Source organism: Protopterus annectens, chromosome 5.part0 (assembly GCF_019279795.1).
Source record: "Protopterus annectens isolate FY-2018-M chromosome 5.part0, PAN1.0, whole genome shotgun sequence".
Classification (NCBI taxonomy): Eukaryota; Metazoa; Chordata; order Ceratodontiformes; family Protopteridae; genus Protopterus; species Protopterus annectens.
The window spans coordinates 1146590447-1146606644 of record NC_056735.1 but is presented as its reverse complement, the minus strand read 5'-3'; the positions used below and the strand labels follow the sequence as shown (position 1 = coordinate 1146606644).

At 37.2% G+C, this 16198-nt stretch overlaps 1 protein-coding gene across 2 annotated transcripts in view; it reads left to right on the top strand.

The window, feature by feature from the left end:
- The first annotated feature begins 7587 nt into the window (after nt 1-7587).
- GPR45 (G protein-coupled receptor 45) overlaps nt 7588-16198 on the top strand; it is a 362520-nt gene continuing 353909 nt past the window's right edge. For both annotated transcript variants that reach the window (XM_044071002.1, XM_044071000.1), the window contains exon 1: nt 7588-7657. The gene's annotated coding sequence lies outside the window, so the exon portion shown is untranslated. The remainder of the gene's footprint in view (nt 7658-16198) is intronic.

Sequence of the window (16198 nt, the reverse complement as noted above, 5' to 3'; positions counted from 1 at the left end):
CGATCTCTGAGTTAGAATATTTAAGTAGGGGGGTGTGGGGGACACAGCGTGGCTTGCCCCCCTGCTTATCTGTAGTGTAGTGTGATATGTTTGATTGTGGGGGGAAGCTGTGTGTATGTGTGTGCTCTACATGTGTTAGATGTTCGGAATTTTAAATTTCGCGCTTGTGTAATTTCAGTATTTAGGGGTTTTGGGTTTATAGTCTCGAGCTTTTGAAATTTGGTATTTCAAAAGTTTGAGATTATGTAGTGAACCCATATATATATATATATATATATATATATCTATATATCTACCAGGAGAAGCACAGTAGCTAGGGTGGGCCCAGAGAGGCAACTGCTCCAGGCATAAAGGGTTGGGGTTGCGATTAGCTGATCCCAATCTCTCTAATGCAACACTGGTTTTAAAAGTCAGTATTGCATTTGCAGTCAAACATGAGCACACTGTTGTGCTTTTTGTAGGCAAGGTATAAACTGTATCAACTGTTTGCTACAGTTGTAGCAAACAGATTGCTACAGTTTAAAAAGAACTTTTTTTTAATTAAAACATGAGTACCATAGCACTCAGTTCAGTCAGGGTATAAACTGTAGCAACTGTTTGTTACACTTACCACGCCAACACCTGTGGAGACACAAAATTTAAAAACTAGTAATACCCGCTCAGTGTAGAGACAAAAAACATTTTAATATAAATCAAACTTTAAAAATGTGAAAAACATTAAAAAACTGCAGCACCAACTGAACTAAGTGCTATCACCCTGTCTTTAGGACTTCATCAAAAGTCAAATTTAAAAAAAAACTTCACATCATTTTATACATATATTTGAATTGATTAATGACATAATTTCCTCCTATACCCCATGCAACCTGATAATAAATTGTCAGTAAAACTCTACTATCCCGTTCCCAGTGACAGGATTTTCCATGTTTAACATTAATATATTTTTCTAATAATTGCTGTACAGCAATTAACACAATATATAGATGTGTGTGTATAAAAACCTGTACATAAAAAAAAAACATATAGTACTGACCACCACATAATCTGGTGTCATTTTTTAAAAAAAAACTTTATAAAAAACATTGTAAAAAAAATCAAACTGACAATTGACCCTACATGACCCAAAATAAGGCTATCTTGTTATACCATTCCAGCTCTCTGAGAATTCCTGCTATGGAAATGTGATCATTAATTCCAGGTTCATGTTTGGCATTTAATCTTATCTGCCACTCAGTTTCTCTTATTTCTACCTCTAATTTGGATCCTCCCTCTTTCTGTTATCTTAACTTTGTCGATGACAAAAAATAGAAATGTTTTAAAATTCTTACATATTGTACTGTGAATATACAGGGAACTGCTTGTTTTCTTGTTTTTAATATCACGGACGTGTTCAGAAATTCTCTCTCTTGCTATCCTGATAGTCTTTCCGACATAAAATGCCGGACACGTTGTACAAGTTGCCACATAGAAAACCAACTTAGTCTCACAATTACATCTTCCTGGACATTCTACATTTCTATAAAACCATGGGATGGCTATATATGGTCCATCATTGATGAATCTGCACCACCTGCAGAAAAACACATTTACTCATAGCAGATCTGTAGGTGTTCAGTTTGTTCTTTGAAACCATTTCAAATAGTTCTTTTAAATTTCTCCCCCTACTGTATGCTATTTAGTGTCTTATTTCCTAGTTTGAATTTTAACTCGTGATCAAATATTCCTTCCCAAAACATGTTCATCCTAGACACTAACATTGGGGCATGTTCATTAAACTCAATAACCATGGCATTGTTCCCAAAAGTGTTCCTTTATACCAGATCACTTTTTGCCATGTTCCCCATTCTTAATATTGGGAGGAATCTTCCACCCCTATTTTTACTCGCCTCCCTTTTTAATTTGACCAAAAATTGAAGGGAGTAACCTCTGTCTAACAACATATCAGTTAACTTTGTCCATCTCCATTTTAAATGTCTCTTCACTTATCAGCCTTGACAATCTAACCATTTGCCCTTTAGCCGCACTCCTTTTTGATGTAATGGGTGGCAACTGTCAAATCTTAATAAGGAATTTGAATATGTTTTCTTTCTAAAAATAGTGGATGTCAATACCCTCTTTGTCATGTCCTTGTTCAAAAATATATCCAAATAGTCTGTTTCTGTATCGTGGATCCTAAAGGTGAATCTCAAAATCTGGGTGGTATTATGTATCTACTCTGTGAACTCTAATTCTTTATCCTGGGTTCCTTTCCATAAAATTAGAATACCATCCAGGAATTGTAAAAAAAAAAAAACACTTAATGTTGTTATTATAGCAAGAGTTGAACACAAAATGTGTTTCCCATTCTGCCATCACTAAGTTCGCAAAAACTGGTGCACATTTTGCACCCATGACTACCCCAGTTTTTTGATGAAAAAATTTGCCCTCGAAAAATACAAAATTGTTGACTAATACTAATTCCATAAGATCAACCAAGAAATTCACTTTTGTAAATTCTAGTCTCCTAGACATAGTTAATGGTTGTCTATAATAATCCAACCCTATTTGGTGTGGTATGCCACTAAAATTAATAACATCCACCGCTAAGAATATGAATTCCTCCTGCATGTTGACTCTCCTCAAAACTTCCAGACAATGCCATGAATCCTTTAAAATATACCGTCATCCAGCACTATACCCTTGGAGTGGTAATCAATATAAGCTGGCAGTGCTTCAGTCTTGGATCTCCTTGCAGACACAATGGGTCTAAATGGGGGGGGGGTCCATCTGATTTTTATGAATCTTGGGTATCCCAAACATAGCTGGAATAACGGGGGATTCACCTAACAAATATTCTAATTCCTCCTTTGTAATGATCCCCTGAAAAAAATGAGTCATACAAAAATAAATCAGTCTTGGCGTATGCTCTGTTGATCTCATTTTGGTATGCCCTTTCATAAGTACATGTGTCGTTTTAAAGTTCATAGGTTCATAGATTAGTTTTAAAGTGTCAAACATCTTACAAACATAATCCATTTCATTCATAATGACTAACCCCCCCCCACCCTTGTCAGGTTTCATAACCTTATAGTCCTTACTTTGCATAAGTTCATTCAGACAAATCCTTTTTTCTCCTGTTACGTTATCATTCGATAATGTCTTAATATTACAAATGTTTCTAAACTCTACCTCACAAATCCATTCAAATGCAATAACCAAAGGGTTGTTGGGTGGTATGAAAGTGCTTCTCCTCTTTAAAACATTTCCCTGAGTTTGTGCTGGGACAGAGTTCTGTGTTGCAAAAAACAAACATAAATTCAATTGTCTAGTATAAAGCTTCAAATTAATAATCAACTTGTTGATGTCCATTCTATGATTAGGTACAAAATTAAATCCTTTACATAATAATTTAAGGTGTGTCTCATGGACTTCAAAGTCACTCAAAATTGTACAGTGTAAATCCTCGATAAGATAACCTTGACATAACGTGCATTCATGTACATATTGTCAGTGACCATTACATCATTGTTATACAAAACATTGATGTCATTATAACAATTTAATTCATTCTCCTCTCCCCCTCCCTCTCCATGCCGGCCTGTTCACTGTCGAGTTGTTGGATCCTCTCCAGGCCTGTTCACCCCTGTTTCACAAGCAGTTCGACCAGCGTATTTGGGGTGTATGTGTTAAAAAGTGGTTATCATGTTCCAGATCCAAAACATTATTGTCATTCACCCCCCCTGTCATTTTCACCTCTCTGAATGTCCCCATGGTCGTTAAGAAATTCTTTCCCTTGGAGTGGAGGTGGAGGTGGGGGATACAACTTTCTTTCCTCATAATCTCTAGCATCTCTACTTAATTTATTCTGTTTCCTATTTACATTATCCATAACACATTTGTCCAAGTCAACAAACACCTTATTAAACTGTTGAGACATGTTGCTAAACATCAAATCATTGGTAATGCTCGTGTTTAGTTCTATGATCTCTTTCTTTGAGTTGGATAACTTACGGTCATTGTCCTATACAATAGTTCTCATTATTTCAAATCCTGTTTTGTCAAATAACTCCACAAGTTCCTGGTGCATCAGCGAGCCATTAATTGTCTCGTTCGGAAATTTCCATATCCGCAGCCCCTTTGTAACTTGCTTCATGGAAATGGACTTTTCTAATTTATTATCAGGTTGCGTGGGGTGCAGGAGAAAATTGTCATTAATTCAATGTATGTATAAAATGACGTGAAGTTTTTTTTAAATTTGACTCTGATGAAGCCCTAAAGACAGGATGAAAGTGCTTAGTTCAGTTGGTGCTGCAATTTAACATTTTTCATGTTTTTAAAGTTTGTTTTATATTAAAGTGTTTTTCATTTCTGCACTGAACGGGTATTTGTTTGTTACATTTGTAGCAAACAGTTTTCTACAGTTTAAAAGAAGATCTTTTTTTTAAATAAAATAAGTTGAAGGAGGGTTATGAACAGGGCTCAGAAATGGGACCTGAATGCTGGGCGGGTAGGGGTGTGTGTCATGCATCTGGCCACCTGTTTGGTGTGCCAGTAGAAGGAACATCTGTTTTTTCGCACTTTCATGGAAGAGCTGGATGTAGATTTAACTTTAATAAGCCAGTCATTGCAATCAGTTTATTACAGTGAAGTGCTTTTTTCTTCACTTTACTTGAAGAACTGAAGGGGTGGGGCACTAGTTCATCATACCAGGCCAGGGTGCTGGTTGAACTAGCTTGGCTTCTGTCAGCTTAGTTACACTGAAAAAGAATAGCTGTTTACCTACTTGAGGGAAATGAAGTAGCACATAATGGTCTTATTCTGTGCCTAGTAATGGCTGTGACTGCTGCTTTGATTTATCCATTAGTTGCTGGGAAGGGTGGCACAATGATACATGTCTAACTAGTTGTAAATGATCTTGTCAGAGCCAGGACTGGGAGAGCTATAAACCGCTGAATACTCACATTTCACTGTGCTTCAGAAAGGAATTTGTATTAGCATGGTGAGCTAGGCTAAGTAGTACAGATTCTGTATCTTTTAATGTTGATCTCCACCCACAGTTTATACCCTGAGACTGTCTTTCTGAGTTCAGCAAAGTGATGTAAATAACCAAACTGAAACTATTTTTATAGAGTTATCTGCTGGGGAAATCTTTATAAAAACAGGGATTTAGGTATACTGCAACACTCCATAATGAAGACTGCTAAATACTTTCTATTTTCAGTCAGTGACATGTTGCTTTTGTCAGTTACCAAAAAATTAAGCAGAGTATTAACCCTTCAGGCAGTTTGCATTTGTTCTTTGTGATGACAAAGCAAAGATGTCAACTTCCATATCATGAAAGTGTGTGGGGTGAGGGGAGGGTCTAGCATTTTTTTAACAATTTTAAACACTTAATACTCTCTGATTGGAGATTGCAGTACAGTGCAGATCAGGAAATTTACCCTTTTCGTCATTGTAGTGTGATCTCAGAGTTGGTATATATAATTTAAAGGGGTTGTGGGGGATGCGGGCTTGTCCCCTGCATAAATATAATGAATTAGATATTTTTTTGTTTTTTTTGGGGGGGGGGGGGTTGTGTTTTTTTTTTTTTTTTTTGATGTTCAAATTTTTGGAAACTCAATCATGTGGTCTCGTCCATATGGATTTAGAGTTTCTGAAAACTCGATCATCTGACATAGATCCATATACATGTATGAGTGTGTGTATGTATGTATGTATATATATATTATATATATATATATATATATATATATATATATATATACACACACACACACACACACACACACACACACACGTCTATTTTTTCTTATCAAAACCTCGTCCTTTCAAAAGAAAAAGTAAAGAATGAGCCCAATTACACGAAAGTAAGTGCACTTCAACGAACCTGTAAAATTACAAAAGAAAACTACTACTACAAAGACATTTTTGCAGGGGGGTAAGCCCCCTGCACACCCCCACACCCCCCGCTACTTTATATATACTAACTCCGAGATCGCACTACAGTGGGGCAACACGTATATTCCCTTATCCCCACTATAGCGTGATGCGCTGCGGCAGTGTTTTTTTTTTTTTTTAAATATTCCCCGAGTCGCAAAAGTGCATTTTCATTTAAGTGCAGTTTCGTGTAAATGAGTTTGTACTTTTTCTTTTTGAAAGGATGAGCTTTCAGTAAGAAATTGTAGACCCGTGTGTGTGTATATGTATATATATATATATATATATATATATATATATATATATAGATATATATATATATATATATATATATATATATATATATATATACATATATATATATATACACACACACACACACACACACACACACACACACACACACACACACACACACACACACACACAAAACCTACTTTTATATTCTCACTCTGAAATTGCACTACAGTGTGGAAAAGGGAATATTCCCTTATCCCCATTGTATTGCAATCTAAGCAACAGCCCCCATAGCTTAGTTGCCTTTTTTTGTTTTTTTATATCTCATCGTGAAAGTTTGTGAAAGTGTACTCACCCATTTCTGTATCGAGGAAACGTGATTTCATGCAACAGTCCTAGATCCATACACACACACACACACACACATATATGCCAAAGGAGGCACAGTAACATGTAACACAGTGGGACATGCACAGGGATTATGAGAGATGACCAAATGTTAAATGTAGCACACTAAAATATGTTTTATAAAGCAGCACAAATAACAGAAGTGGAAAAATAAACAACTAAAAAAACAGTAGATAAGTAATACAAAATATCAGAATGAGAAGCAAATATGGACACAAGAGGAGAATACAGGACAATAGCAACGGTATTAAAAGTCTCTATTATTTCCCTTAATTTGTGCATGCAAAACACTTGTAATAATAAACATATGGCTGGAAATAACTTTGTATGTTGCTGCATCAGGTTTTAGTTCAGTGTACAAGAGTAGAGTAATGTAACTAAATTTACTGTGTAACCTTTGCTTTATTTGTGGAACTAAAGCAAGTGAATACAAAGAATGCAGCCATAAATGCAGTACTAATTTGTGCACAAACACACACATGCGCGCGTGCGCGCACACACACATATAAATATATATATATATATATATATATATATATATATATATATATATATATATATTTATTTACATATGGGTTCTGGATACTTTGCTGAATGTTCATTTGTTTGAAATGTGTAAAAGGGTGACATTTTGCTGAATGATCATGTTTACAGAATGTCTGTGTTGTCAAATGTCTGTTCGTCTGAAAAGGTAAGTGGGTTTGTGTTAGGGTGGGGGGGTGTACATGTGCTTGTGGGTCCGGGTTCGAAGAGATGGGATTAGGTAATGGAATGGATTTAGTGAGTGTGCAAGAGTGTTTGGGAGTTAGGATTAGAGTTAAGGCTGTGTGTGTGAGTAGTTGTACTGTATGTTGTGCGTCTGAGCCAGGGTTAAGAAAATATTTTTTTCTAAGGTAAGGTGTATGGCTCGGGGCAGGGGCAGCATTAGAGTAAGGGTTATGCCATGTGCACATTACTTACTGTCACTTACCAGTATATATTCTGTTTTATATATTACTGATGAAACTTTGTTGTTCCACAGGTGATGCTGGTGAAAGAACATCGTAGTACTACAACCACCATGTACCCACAGTGGTCATACAGTCCAGCAGGTCAGGTATGTAAGTAATTATTATCATAACTTTCCTGAGGAATGCGGTTAACCAAACACTGAAATGTGTGATTCTCTTTCAGGTTCTGTTAGTGGCAGCTCTGTATTTCCTCCTGATTCCCATGATGTGGATGTCCAAGGTACCTGAAAAGGAGTACTGCCTGAACGGTCTGTGTCATGAGATTCACAACTTCAACTGGTCACTGTATGTTGTGTTGCAGCTGCTGACCACAGCTGTCATGGCATGGCAATCTCAGTACCCTCCCCCAACCAATGCGACATAGCAACACCTTCACCTTATGCATGGGTGGCCACTCTTACTGGATGGATGACTAAAGCACTGACACGTTAATGGGCTTATTCTTGTGCCCATAGGTATAGACCTCTATTCCTTCCACCTCCATCTGGCTACTGCATGACTGACCAAGTCACTTAACCTGAAAGTGCTCCTGGTCATCCCTGAAAACTTGTGTCAGCAGGCTTAACAACTCAACAAATGGATGAAATAAAAGAATGTAAAATCTCTGCCCTAAACTGGAACAGATTTAAATTGATTTATGTTTTATTGTGTATCATGCAAATGTTTCATAGAAGAAAGAAAAAAAAATGGAAAATTAACCGGCGGTGAGGAATTACAAAATAGGGTATTTGATGGAGATGATAATAGTAAAACAGAAATGCAGCGGCTACAATCGGCAAAAAAGAGCTTGGTGATAAAGAAATTGCAATTTTAGTTGGAGATTAAAACTACTTACTAGGAAGCAGTCAATATGGCATTATCCTACTAGCCAAGCCCAAATTCAAAAATATCATTGCAAAAAGAGCCTTCTCCAGATTAGGACTTGCACTGTGGGACCACCTGCCAAATGATGTAATGAGAGCATAGTCAATTTTAGGCATCAGCAAACCCTGTGGTCACTGGGGAGCCCCCCCCCCCGGGTCCAGGGGGAGCCTAAGCACAACAAATCTTGTTTTGCTATTTTGTTACATGTTTGTCAAGCCCACAAAATCTAGCACAGCAGTCTTGTGTACTTAAACCAGGTTGTTAATAATAACTTTTAGGATTATTGCCAGATAAATTCAAAGATATCTCTGGTTGTAGCAACAGTGTTTTGAAAAGCAGCAGGTTTCATAACTGTATTAAATATTTTGCCACTGACATAGTGCCTTTGAATTATTTAAATCCTGTTGGTGGGCATTTTCTCTAATGTAATATCATAGTTGGCTTTAGCTATCTGTGATGCCTGTGGCTGTGGGGGCTACCCTAATTATCAGCGACTGTGTGGGGCCCCATCAAAAGCAGCTGCTGGTTGATTGGAAAATGAGGAGGGAAAAATCATTATTCATTCTCCCATTATGCAGTTTATCCTAACCATGGTTGTGATATGATTCTATTTGGATAAAGCTAGTAATCAGTGAATGAACCTGAGCAAAGCAAGCACATCAGCAGCACAGAACAACTGATTTCAGTCCTTACCTGGGATGTTAAGAGCAGATGCTCTTGATCTTCAGGTATGGTTTTCTTTTTCAAGAAGTTTCATAAATACTGGTAGGGCACCAGATAGTATAACTGTCAACTTCTTTGCTGAAGTTTTCTGTGTAAAGCCAAAAGTAATGGCAGGATAAATGTTCAAAATCAGGAATACTTTTTTTTTTTTTACATATTATTCTGTCATTTAAAAATGTGTTTTGCATCATTTTTTGAGACAATATAGGAAGTATGAAACTCTAATGTCTGGCATGATGTACTGTGTATAATCCTGAATGATTTATCAGCAACTCAAAAGTTGTGCAAGGGGAAAGGGCATAAGTATGAGGTAAAATCAGAGACATTTTTGTGAAATTGAGGACAGTGCTAAGCATGCATTACTCCTGATGCCTGCTAAACAACAGTCAGAGATCTGGTGTGGCAGCACTGTTAGTACACAAAGTAGTAGTATTTGCTAAAAGCAGTATATTCTTTGACTTATGCTTGTGAACAGGCTGACTGTAATTCTTTTAAATTTTTATGACAAATATAATTGGTACTGCCATTATGTGCGAGAGGGGCGTGGTTGCAGTGTATTTAAAAGTAACTAGTTGACTATAATTTATTTCACTCTCCATCACAAACATATATCTTTTACAATCGATGGCAACCTTTGGTGGTTTGGCCTGAAAAGGATGTGTAAAAAAGCAACCGTTCATTGCCATAGCGGTGTAATGAGTAGCACTGCCATTTCACAATGCTTTGGTCTGGTTGAGCTCTGGGCTGGAGCTTTTTCTGTGTTGCTTCTGCATACCCTCCCTGTCTGTGCATAATTTGCCATGTGCTACTGTTTCCATAATTTGCCAGGTGCTACTGTTTCCTCCCAACACCTCAAAGGCATGCAGTGGATGAATTGGCATTCCTCCAGTTTTTTTTACAGGTGAATGTGCAGTGTGTGTGTGTATGTGTGTATGTATATACATATATATATTATATTTATAATATAATAAACAGGTTTTATAGAGTTTAAAATACATTTTGGTCATTTTACAAACTGGAAGAGTTTAAAGTTAGTTTGAAGAATCTCTTGGGAGGATTGTCAGTGAGAAGTTATGCTTAGGTCACTCCATTTTTGTTAGGTTATGATAAGCAAATGCAAGCTGCTGAAAAAGAAAAAAATATTCATTTGAATTAAATAAAATGTTTTTAACTGGGTAGGTCACTGGACACTTTCTTCAGGGGTGATCCAGGAGCAGTTTGTAGTATGGTTATGTGACTTGCTCAGATTCACACAGAAGACAGAGGCTGTGGAAGTTAGAGGACTGTTGCAGGGTCTAGGTCTAGAATCACATAGTCTTAAAACTCTCTGCCAAACTGCCAGATAGTGATAATCACCAACTGCACTCAGTACAGCAGTGATAATTTAGTTAATGGATGAGATGGATCTTAGAGAAGATTGTCACACCAAGAAAATTTGGTGGAATAAAATTTTGAATAGCTGTCTTCTTTGCTACTCCCATAAATAAACAGTAACTGAATAATACTAGATCTAGGTGTAGATTAGGACACTAATAAAAATTATTTCCACGATCTTTCATTTATGATTTCTCTTATTTCATTTTGTATATGCCAGCTGTTTCAATAGCTCAACAGGTAGTACACTCACCTTTGGTGCAGAAGGTTGTGGTTCTACTCCTGCACCAAATATTTGGATGCATTTTCTAATATTGATAGTGCAATGTAGCACAAAGGGAGGTACTGTACTCCTGAGTGCATTATCCTTTGGGTGAGATGATAAACAAAGGCCTCATCTGTCTAAGTTGGTGGTAGTTCAGGTGGATAGAAAAGATCCCACATCACTTACCGAAAATAGTAACATCCTTTATTTACAAAAAAAAAAAATCAGATATTAAGTGACATATGTACATATCTACAACTATTGTTTTTATGCATATTTACAGTACAAACACATTGACCCCACCATTTATACCATGACCACAATCTTATTTTTCTTAATTTGTCAGACAAAATCATTTTTTTTGTTAAACAGAATTTAATTTGTCTTAACTCACCGTACAACCCATAGTATACCAACTAATTTTCTTTTTCTTCAGCACATTTTTGTCCTTGCTTTTGAAAATGTACATACAGAATCATGTCCATGTTTGACTTCTTTGTAACAAGTCCTTCAAGTATCTTTACTTTGTGTTCTTTGTTCCACACTGTTTTTATTTGATCACTTTGCAAAAATACGTGTTCTACAGTTTCAATTTGTTTACAACAAAAACATACTCTTTCATGTTTGAAACATAAAAAGTCTTGACATAATGTCAAATGTTTACATCTCTTTCATCTATTGAATATTGATTTTTTTTAATATCTATACTTACATTTTTCCAAGGATAAACAATATAAAACTTTTGTAATATTTCATTAAACCAGTCCATTTTATTTTTCATAACTTTCCACACGTAATTTACACATTACTGTTTTCTCCTGATATCTCTTTATTTATTCATTTTCTAGAGAGTTTTACCTTTTAAAAGTTTGCCTTGTTTACCAAAAATGTTCATATTTTATTCTCATAATTTGTGACGCAATCCCTTCACATTATGTTGTTAATACCCAATACATGTGTAAAGAGAAAACATAAAACTATTGGATATATTAATCCTAGTCTCTTTCCTTTTCAGGTAGTTATAATACCCTTATCACCTGCTGTAGGTAACATGAAGATATTTGCCATATAAGAATTTTTCCTGAAATAACAGAATTTATTAGTTATACTTTTTCCCAAAACTCAACCTAAAAGGTTCCCAAAATTTACAATACTACTCTCCGCTGTTACACTAACTCCTTCCAAACCTGATCCCTAAAACATATATTTCTTTCCAAGAAAAATAAATTTGCTGTATTTTGCCAAATCCTCTAAACCAGGGGGTTTCAACCAGTGTGCTCTGAGAGGTCAACAGGTGTGCCACAAGATTTTTTAAAAAGATACCCTTTGAAAACTTAAGGATTACTTTACTTACCTGCTGTTGCTGCCACCAAAAATGTCCATCGACAACCCACCAAAAGCCACTTTGCCTCCATTTTATTTTGAATCAAGTAAATACAAGAATTATCACAGAGGCAGGTACTGTGGCACAGATGCTCCGACTAGCCCGAATACAGATGGGTACAAAACACGACACTTTCGTCTTGGCTGTGCTTAAGGACAGTAGGCCCTTATTGGTGGAGGGACTAGCAATTGACATAACTTGCCCTGCATCAGTATTTGTACGGATGGTGCCTGTTCTGTCATGAAGTGTAAAAGGATTTGTTACACTAGCTCAAAAAAAGAATCCTAGAATTATTTGTACTCACTGTTTTCTCCACAGAGAAGTACTAGCATCAAAATTATTGGTCCCGAGCTGAAAAAAAGTACTACACGACGATGTTCACAATTGTTAGCTATATAAAAAGCAGGCAATTGCAATCAAGATTGTTTGCAGCACTGTGTTCCCCAATGGAAGCTTTTCACATGCAGTTGTTGTTCAATACAAAAGTTAACAACAGTGAAATAACAGCCCCAGATTACAATGTTATACGAAAAGACAAGAAATCTAGAAAAGGCAGAGGAGTAGCTATAATATTTAAAAATCACCTAATTCTAGACCACATAGACATAAACATTCCTGAATTTGACAATGCTGAACTTATCTTTTGCCAAATTAAAAAATTAATCCCAAAAACACAATATTGGTGGTGGTTATATCCCACCAGGAAACAATATTCCCACTCTGGGAAAAAAAAACTACTCTGGCTATCCAATTCTCTCCCACAAGAAACAATCCTGATGGGTGACTTCAGCATTGACTGGCTTAATTGCTCCTCAGAAAATCCATCTTCCCACATAAACCTCCATGGCTTTACTTAGCTCGTCGCCTCCCCTGCAAGGACTGATAAATCTTCCAAAAGACAGTCAATTCTTGACTGGATTTTAGTTGGCAAACCCTCTCAGGCATCTCAGCAGATTGTCTGCCAGACAGTTTAAGTGACCATCAGCCATCCTTCCTTCTTAGGACTCTGACTCAACAAGTCATCCAACTTACCTCCCGCTTAATCAGAAACAAAAAAAAAAAATTAAACTTAAATAGCTTCATCACCACTCTAAATAGTTGTAACTGGGAATCTGTCAAACAGTTACCTCTTGAAGACGCAGTTAACTCATTCAACAACACATTCTTAGACATACTAAACTCCCATGCTCCCCCTAGAACTAGTATGCACCCTGGCTAACTAAAGAATGTAGATCCCTACTCAAGGCTAGAGACAAAGCCTGGTAACAATTTCAAAAAAACCCAAAACACAAACAACTAAGCCAACATATTTAGAACTATGGAATAAAACAAAAAAATAAAATTAGACAAAACATCCAAAATAAACATACAACCCCCCCAAAATAAAAAATTCTGGGCAGCAGTTAATAACATACTTCAACCAAGTAAATTCACCACCCCTGCCACAACAACAACCAACAATTCTGATAGTATTGCAACCCCAATTTAATAAATTCTTCATAAAAACTATCCAATCGCTAGCAGACTCTCCAGGCTTTGACAGTAACCCTACCTTCTCTTGCCCCCCCAGAGCAGCGCCAAATCCCAAGACTCCACCTCCCAATTCAACTTATATCATCGGTAATAACTGCAAAAAATCTACTTCAAAAACTTAACCAACAACTCTAGACACTGACAAACTTACAGCAGAATTTCTACAAAGTGCAGCTTAAGCAATAGTCTACCCAGTAGCCATACTCATAAACCATTCAATATCTGAAAGGCAGGTACCCATAATATGGAAAACCTCCCACATTCTACTACTACACAAGTGAAATAATTCCAGTGAACTCACCCATTATTGTCCATTTGCCATTCTATCTCCCTTATCCAAAATACTAGAAAGAATCATGCAAACCCAACTAATGAGACTACCTTCTTGCACACAAATTACTATCAAACACCCAACATGGCTTCCGTCCCTTTCACAGTATGACATGGATATCCCACCACTGCCCACCAATTAATATGCGATGCCCCAGCACTGGCTCAGTAATCAAGGAGCCTCAATCCTCACCACTGACAACAGTGGCAGATGTACACACTGGGAAGATGACAAGTACACACACAGTAAAGTGCAATTTCCCTTAGCACACAGAGACCACAGTCAGTATGGGGCTGTTTTTCTACCTCTTTCTCCAGATCCCCAGTAATACTCCTCACTGGCACATCTATAAAGTTGAGATCTCAGCTGAGTGTCCAAGCCAAGGACTCCAGCACTCTGTCCACTCTCTGTCCAACCAGTGCTTCGTGTCCCTGCCCAAGTAGCTGACACACACACACTTTGAGGTTTGATTTACACACACACACACACACACACACACACACACACACACACACACACATACACACACACACACACACACACACACACACACACACACACCCGTGGAAGGCTGGCACAGGTTTACTAGCAATGCCCCCTGCTGCCCAGACTGTACAGTAGTTTTTACTGCCACCAGCTACTACTTATCAGCTACTTTAAGGCCATCAGCAAAGGGTGTCCTATCTTACTGTATAATGTTACTGTTAAGTTTGACCAAGAGCAAGGCTATTAGGAGTGGCCTGCACAGTGTCACCAAATAGATATGCAAGTACTCAGCTTAAATATCTCCAGACAGACCAGCCACAATTGAAAGGTTTAAATATGTTTAATAATAAAAGACCAAGACAATACTAAATATGTATTCACAGTGACATCAGAGTTCAAAATCACAGGAAATGTTTAAAACAACATTGCAGGAGAGTCTCAGATAAATACAAAAAAAATCTAACCTAATCTTTACTATATTCCTTACTGATTCTAAAAGAAATTACTGTACCCTAGTTAACTTACTTACAGAGCAAGCAAGGCAGATGTGGTGAGTGGGTTTTCCCAGCTGAGGACATAAACAAATACAAAATGTCCTGTCGCTCTCTCAGAGACATCTTAAATTAATATCTCAAATATTGCTGCTGAGATACTTGCAGCATGACGTCACTTTTTGTCACCTGACTATCCCAGGTGAGAAACCCCATAGCTAGAAACTGCCAACATTTAGCATCTCCCTGTGAAAAATACATAGACCTCAGATCTTTTGCAGCTGATGAAAGGAATAAAAAATAAAACGCTTACAAGACAATGCAGAAGGCTCCCTAGTTTTAGCATCTTGTTTGTGACGCACAGCACCACCGTCCATTACTAACACTGTTAACCACCATAGAAAGCGAGTTTGTATCAGCCATATTTTTAGATTTATCCAAGGCCTTTGACATGGTCAATAAACTCATCAATATTGTCTCCACTCTAAACCTCAGCATTTTCATTATTGCATGATTTGAAAGCTATCTAACAGGATGACTGCAAGCCATCCAGTAGCAACACCAACATTCTTCTCTTCCAGTCTCCCCAGGGGTTCCACAAGGCTCAATCTTTGGACCATCACTATTCTCTCTAGTCACTAACCACCTTAGGACCTCAGCATCGGAAGCCTCTGTAGTACAATACAGATACACTGATGCCTCTACCCTAATATGTGCTGCCCCCACACTGGAAGACCTCCACGCCAAAACCCAAGATTCCTTTCTGTCAGTAGAAACCTGGCTCACTAACTCCCAGATAATTCTAAATCCCAGCAGAACTAAGCTCCTTCTTTATAGCCCAACCAGATTCCCCTCATCTTCCCAGTCCTTTAATATCTTCTGTACAGAACAAAACTATCACACTAAACTGCTCAAGTTAGAAACTGATAACCTGAAATTCAATATTCACATAGCCCAAACCATCAAAAAGGTTCACAAGAAAATAGGTCTCCTATGTAGACACAAACAATTTCTTACAAGTAACACGAAAGTTACCATAGTCCACACATACCTCCTCTATGCCTCCTCAGCAAAACGGACCTAAACCAACTGGAATCTTGCTATAATAAAATTAATTTTGCCACTGGAGCTTTACATATATCGCTGTATAGCACGAAAACAGATTAATTGGCTCAA